Source organism: Helianthus annuus, chromosome 16, assembly GCF_002127325.2.
Source record: "Helianthus annuus cultivar XRQ/B chromosome 16, HanXRQr2.0-SUNRISE, whole genome shotgun sequence".
NCBI classification, from domain to species: domain Eukaryota; kingdom Viridiplantae; phylum Streptophyta; class Magnoliopsida; order Asterales; family Asteraceae; genus Helianthus; species Helianthus annuus.
Window position 1 is genome coordinate 48,591,479 of NC_035448.2, and position 6,986 is coordinate 48,598,464.

Consider the following 6,986-nt stretch of genomic DNA (forward strand, 5'->3'; position numbering starts at 1 on the left):
CGAACCGTTTCGACCCGTACCGTATCGAACCGAACCGTTTGGACGCGAACCGTTTCGAACCCATACCGTATCGAACCGTGCCGTTTCGACGCGAACCGTTTCGAACCGTACCATTTCGACCCGTACCGTATCGAACCGAACCGTTTCGACGCGAACCGTTTCGAGCTCGACTGTTTCGACACGAACCGTTTCGACCGGTACCGTTTCGAACCCGAACCATTTCGACGCAAAGCGTTTCGACCCGTACCGTTTCGACGCGAACCGTTTCGAACCGAACCGTTTCGACCCGTACCGTATCGAACCGAACCGTTTCGACGCGAACCGTTTCGAACCGTACCGTTTCGACCCGTACCGTATCGAACCGAACCGTTTCGACGCGAACCGTTTCGAGCCGAACCGTTTCGACCCGTACCGTTTCGAACCCGAACCGTTTCGAGCCGAACCGTTTCGACGCGAAGCGTTTCGACCCGTATCGTTTCGAACCGTCCCGTTTCGACCCGTACCGTTTCGACCCGTAGCGTTTCGACCCGTACCGTTTCGACGCGAAAAGTTTTGAACCAAACCGTTTCGACGCGAACCGTTTCGAACCGAACCGTTTCGACCCGTACCGTATCGAACCGAACCGTTTCGAAGCGAACCGTTTCGATACGGTACGGGCTCGAAACGGTTCGCGTCGAAACGGTTCGATTCGATACGGTACGGGTCGAAACGGTTCGGTTCGAAACGGTTCGCGTCGAAACGGTACGGTTCGAAACGGTACGGGTCGAAACGCTTCGCGTCGAAACGGTTCAGCTCGAAACGGTTCGGATTCGAAACGGTACGGGTCGAAACGGTTCGTGCCGAAACATTTAATGATATTTGGATTTTTTAGAATTTTATGATTTTTTAGAATTTTTTGATTTTTAGATTTTTTTTTTGAGTTTTTTAGAATTTTTATGATTTTTTAGAATTTTTTGATTTTTAGATTTTTTTGAATTTTTTTGATTTTTTGGAATTTTTTTGATTTTTTAGAATTGGATCAAAATGGCAACTGAAAACATTTTTTAAGAAAATCCCCAAAATACCCCTGTTACAAACTGGGTTTTTGGATGGAGTTAAACAAAATGATCAAAATGGCAATAAAATGTAAAAGTCAGGGACCCAGGGGCAAAAAAAAAACTATTTGGACTAAAATGGCAAATTTGGACAAAACTCAGGGACTAAAATGGCAATTTACTCTTTTTTTTATTTTTTTTTACATTTTCACGTCTTTCGTATGTTTTATACGATAAGGCCAGCTATACAGGATCTTTACCCTAAATAACAATAAGGGCTCTCACTATTCAAGGATTGAATAATATTACTGTTATACAAGGATTAAACAATATTATTATGCACCATGATATATGGGTTCCCTGTGATATCCCGGAAAAATAGGTACTTTCCTAAGCCGATTTCTGGTATATTTTTTTAAAAGCACGAACTTTGTTTTCGCATATATCCGTTACTATGTATATTATAATGTATCTATACTATTATAAAAAGGAGAAGTGATGTATACACATGTAATTTTACATGGCGTCCATCATTTTATGCAATATGTACAACTAATTAATGCGTGTTTTGTGAGGGTAAAATTGTAAAGAATACAAAATTTTAAGTCTATACTATTATAAATACTATTATAAAAAGGAGAAGTGATGTACACACATGTAATTTTACATGACGTCCATCATTTTATGCAATATGTACAACTAATTAATGCGTGTTTGTGAGGGTAAAATTGTAAAGAACACAAAATTTTAAGACACTAGAGGGGTAATTAGGGGATTTCAGTCTTCACATGAATGCTTGGGTTTCAGATGACTTCAATCGTCGCCCCCATTCAATATAACCCAATCGATATCTCAACTGCTGCACTTGAAACCCTTCTCTCTAGCAACAATAGATAAAACTTCATGATTGAAAGAAGAACAACAGCTTGAAATTCCACAAACTTCGTATTTCAATCACCATAGGTTTATCCAAAAACGAAAATGGCCAGCAGTAGCAACAGCAAGAAAGATGTGATTCGATTGGGAGGGGCGATTTGAGCAGGTGAATTTGATTATTGTTCGATCGGCTACCCTACTTCTCTTTATCATTCTAATTGATTCGACTTGGGCGGTGCAGTGGTCTCCTCCTAATACTCAATGCCCCTTCATATTCCTTGAAACCCTAGCACAACAAAAGCATCTGGTAAGAATCAAATCTATCAAGTTTAACCAGTTGATACCCCTGATCGATTCTTGGTTTATAATTTCCTCATGACCTTTGCGTCGTTTTTTATCTGCGTCTTCTCAATGGCTCAACATTATGTTCCATATAACAAAGTCGGTCGAATTACAACCCTGTAAAATTTTCCCAAAAGGTTCAGTTGGGAAATTCATTTATCTAACACGAGTGTGAGATTTTAATTGTGTGAGCATTATTTTTTGCAGGAATGTTAGTAAATTGAGAAGCAATCAGAAAACCATTCGGACTTCTTCGGTGAAAGCTGTATATTTCGATGATTATCCGTCACTAGACAAGAATTCAAGGCAGAGAATATGGTCCATTAGGTAGGGTTCTGTGCTTCTGTTTCATTATTATTATTATCAATCTATTTATTTATTGTAATTGTTGAGTAATTTCTAATGCGCAGGGAGGATGTACAAATCACATGGGTATTTGAAAGTTAATTTTATAGTTTGTAGGTTATTGTTATGTGATTTGTTTGTGTAATGTATCTTTATATTCTAATTTTGATGAACAGGTGAATTAATAACATAGCTTGGGGTTTAATATGAGGGCTAAAAAAAGGTAAGATTTGCGAGTTTAATTTTTAATTTTTAATTTGTGATTTCTTTTAGCCCTAATTAAATAGAATGTGTGTAGTGTATTAATTATGCTACAGGAGTATCCACATTTGTGTGTGTGTGTGTGTGTATGTTATTAAGGTGAATGGAATTACAATTTATTGGGAGGTTTAAGGCTATATTTTGGCTTTTATGTAAGTTTTCATTTGACCTTTCGAGTTGATTTACTGGTCGCTACATGATATGAACTTATCTTGAAACTGATACACTTGTTGGGTTGTAATCGAGCTGGGCCAGGCTGGGCTCGAGCTTGAACTTAAACGTTCCGCCTCACCTCATTTATTTTCGAGCTGAAAAGTCGAACTTGAGGTCGGCTTGTAAAAACTTCGAATGAGGTCGAGCCCAATTGAGTCGGCTCATTAATTTTTTTTCAAATATATTAATAGCATAAAAAACAAAAATGAAAAAATTAACACACATTTCTAAAATATATACACACACACATACATACGAGCCATTAGTCGAGCCATCGACTTGAGCTGGCTTGGCTCAAAAACAAAATGAGCTTATTTCGAGCAAGCTTTTTGAACACCCCTATACACTTGTGGCACTGCCTGCCATGGGGTATGGTATTATAAAAGAAGTAGGGTTGAGGGGCTCTGAAAAATGAATATATGTTTCTTACTGTGGCTACTGCTTCCATATTGATTTATCTAATGTAATTTGTGGTCTAGGTGGTGAAAATCACAATTAAAGTAAGTTGGTCATGCTTGTTGATGCTTCTATATTTGCAACGTGTTGCTAATATCTCTCTTCATGCTTGTGGATGCTTTGTATTTACAAGAGACGTGATGTCGTGCTTATTATAACTTTTTTAGGTCCAAAGGGATACAGGTGTCTTCTCCATCAACATATCCAAAAGTTGAGGAAACCACCACCGGTATATCAAACACAAAATGAAGGATCCGACCATAATCCAAGGTTCAGATCCACTGCTTCCGTAGATGGTGTGAGCTACACATCGTCAAGCACATTTCAACTTCGTAAGATTGCCGAGTTGGATGTTTCAAGAATTGCATATACTGCCATAACACAGAAGGAAAAAACTGAAGCATTGCAGTTTATACAACAGGTTTGATGTTTACAAGTTATAGCATTTCTTTTATAGAATAAGTTTTGTTATTTAATGTAATAACCGATCGTAAACAGGTATACGATTTTATACCCTATGGAAATGAGTAATAGTGTAAATTTAATGATCGAATATGAAATTAGATGTGATACTACTATGAGTATGCATACTCTCAAGGTCTTGGTCAAAGAGTGCTCAGCAGAAGTCAAAATAGTTAGTTCGCTTACCGAGTGGTACAATGCGATTCGGTTATGTAACAACCGCGAGGAAAGGTATAATCGCACACTCGACCAACAAATTAATATATTAATATGTGATATTGTATCATTATATACATGCATACGACTGTTTGTTTTTTGTAACATTGTATCATTACATACATGCATAATTAATATATTAATATGTGATATTGTATCATTATATACATGCATAATTGCGTATTTTTTCATGTTAGGCTTGTTTGCTTTCAGGTTGCAGGTGTATAACCTGATTGAATCTAAAGTTCAAGACGGCGGTAACTATCAAGTCGGTTATGTTTTATAAAATCAGAAAATTCTGTTATAACTGTAGCCGCTTTTTTATGCTATATATAAAGTGGTAACTACTAAAGCATTTGGAACCAAAATGGGTCAATTTTTTCACTCAATGGGTCAAAATGGGTCAATTAAAATTCCATCTCATATATTTTCGGGCCAAAACGGGTCGACAACTTCAAAGAAATAGATGAATGTGGGTTGGTGTCTTAAAGAAACGGGACAAGTTTCGGATCAGAACGGGTTCGGTTCGGATCGAGTTTCGGGCGGCCGGGACGGGTTTCGGATCGGAACGGAACGTAGTTGGTTTGAATCGGATTTCAGGTCGGCACGGGTTTCGGGCCGACATGACTTTTCGCACGGGACGAGGTTCAAGTCGGGACGGATTTTAGCACTAGACGGGTTTCAATTCGGTTTTTTTCTTTGTTGGAGTCGGTTATTTTCGGCTTCGGTTGAGATTTTTTGTATCGTTTTGGTTTCTTTTTTCATTCGATTTTTTTATTTTTTTTGTTTCGTTTTGGTCGGTTTCAGCTTTTTTGGAAAAGGACCCGACCCGACTCGAAACCCGTTCTGACCCGGACTTGCTCAAAAAGTTGAAGTCTTTTTCATTTCTGAAGTTGGAAAGTAACAAATTTCCAATATTTCATCTAAATTTGAATAATTATTTGCACTCTTTTGATCACAGCAGTTGGAGGGCTTCAATACATCAGTACCAAAAGGGTAAAACACGATACGCTCATTACCGGCAAACAGATTATCTATTAGCAGAGTCAGGGTGGCATTGCAGCTTCTGTTTCTGAAAAATTACAGATTTTGTATTCAAGATGAAAGCTATTTTGTATTCAAGATGAAAGCTTATAGCCACACGGATCGAGTCAGGTTCTCACACTTTCTTGACCCGAAAATGATTCAGAATGTAATATGCAACGGTTATGACTTGTACAATATGCTTCCCGAAGAGTACACGTTTAAGGATATCATAGAGAAAATGGGTCCAATTTCTCATTCTTATTTAGCAATCCATCTTCCATCATATCTATTAAACAATGCAGATGAATACAGGTATCTTTTGCCCAGTAATTGCATCCGTGAAGCGGGTTGAATTCGGGTTGAATTTTGGTTTAATGTAACTTTTCATGATATAAACATAGTTTAAGTACTTATTTACCAAAGGATTATAGGCTGTGTTTTTTTTAATTAACGAGTGATTAAGTTGTACATTTTTTCCTCCTATAATATACATATGGAGAGTTTTGAAATCTTGTTGAGTTGTTTCAAACGTTTTTTTCCCCTGCTGCTCTGACTTGTACTGTACAAGCTTGGTGAGTACATTTTAACGCTTGAATTATGTTCTCACTCCGTATTGGCGCATCCGCAGCAACGCGCGGGTTTCCCACTAGTGTATATGTATAGCTTATTATAACGTGTTATTATAATGTGTTTGTGTGTGTGTGTGTATATATATAGGTACGGGATCAGGAGAAAACGCACTAAAGTATGAGAACGGTGAGAACGCATCCTGATGGAGCACGTGGCGCGGGATATAATCATTATAAAACATAAAATAAAAATAGGATATCATTTGAAATAAAAAAAACATGATAAATATTTAAAGTTATTCCCTACGAAATCAAACACATACAACTCTACCAACCTTAAAATCTTTTGAACAATATATGCACGAAATTATCATCCAGGCTCAAATTACCACAAATAAGTAATTCGGTGATTACCTCACTAAAATGTTTGGCCAAGCTCTTGTATTTGCAAATCTAACATTGTGTTGTTGAAATTTCAACCTCATAATAATGACGACCGGTAATATTAGTCTTTTTTTCTTCTAAATTTAAGTTAGCGTATTTATCTTCCATGTCAAGAATTTCAATCTAATTTTTCAAAAAAGACACGTCTTTCATAACTAAGTAAATAAACTAGAATTACCACCTTGATTTACATAGTATCAGAGCCGTTCCCGAAAACTCTCGAAAAAATTTAGGCCTCGGGCGGCGAAAAGAATTGGGCCCAAAATTATGGTTAAGGGTAAATAAATAAATAAAAAATAAAAAACTTGTGATGGAGCAAAGACTCAAACTTGCGCTCGAAGGTCCACCAATCGAGGGCTCTCGCTCGGAAAACTCTCGTTGCGTTGATGGTTCGTAGATGATCAAGGCAGCCACTTTGCAGGAACGTCACTTCAATGGCATCAAACCATTGGAGCATCTTGGTGGCACCCTCTTCGCCTGTGAAGGGTAAAGGGTTACAAGAAACAAACTGCTTGAAAGTGAGGCGTTTCCACCTTAGAGTTAACTGATGCGTGCGGGGATTCAGAGTTAGGCGGGGGTTGGATCTTGCTAACAATATCAAGTATTGTCACACCCCAACCGATGGCGGAATCATCGGGGCATGGCACTGAGCGAAACAGATTGTCCAGAAGTTTCCATAACAACTATTATTACTATTTAATTTATATAATACGTCCCATACCGTACCTAAAATAGCAAACAA

General features: G+C 37.9%; 1 long non-coding RNA gene across 7 annotated transcripts; it reads left to right on the forward strand.

Annotated features, from left to right (window-relative positions):
- The first annotated feature begins 1,840 nt into the window (after nt 1-1,840).
- Nucleotides 1,841-5,740, forward strand: LOC110917842. 7 transcript variants are annotated; one of them, XR_004883858.1, is made up of 7 exons: nt 1,841-2,217; nt 2,460-2,579; nt 2,663-2,684; nt 2,774-2,820; nt 3,695-4,220; nt 4,419-4,473; nt 5,167-5,740. It is a non-coding gene; the product is annotated as an uncharacterized LOC110917842 (long non-coding RNA). The 7 variants fall into 7 exon arrangements; XR_004883855.1 differs by lacking the exon at nt 2,663-2,684 and having other exon boundaries at nt 3,695-3,948; nt 4,026-4,220; XR_004883856.1 differs by lacking the exon at nt 2,663-2,684 and having other exon boundaries at nt 3,695-3,948; nt 4,092-4,220.
- Nucleotides 5,741-6,986: the final 1,246 nt, after the last annotated feature.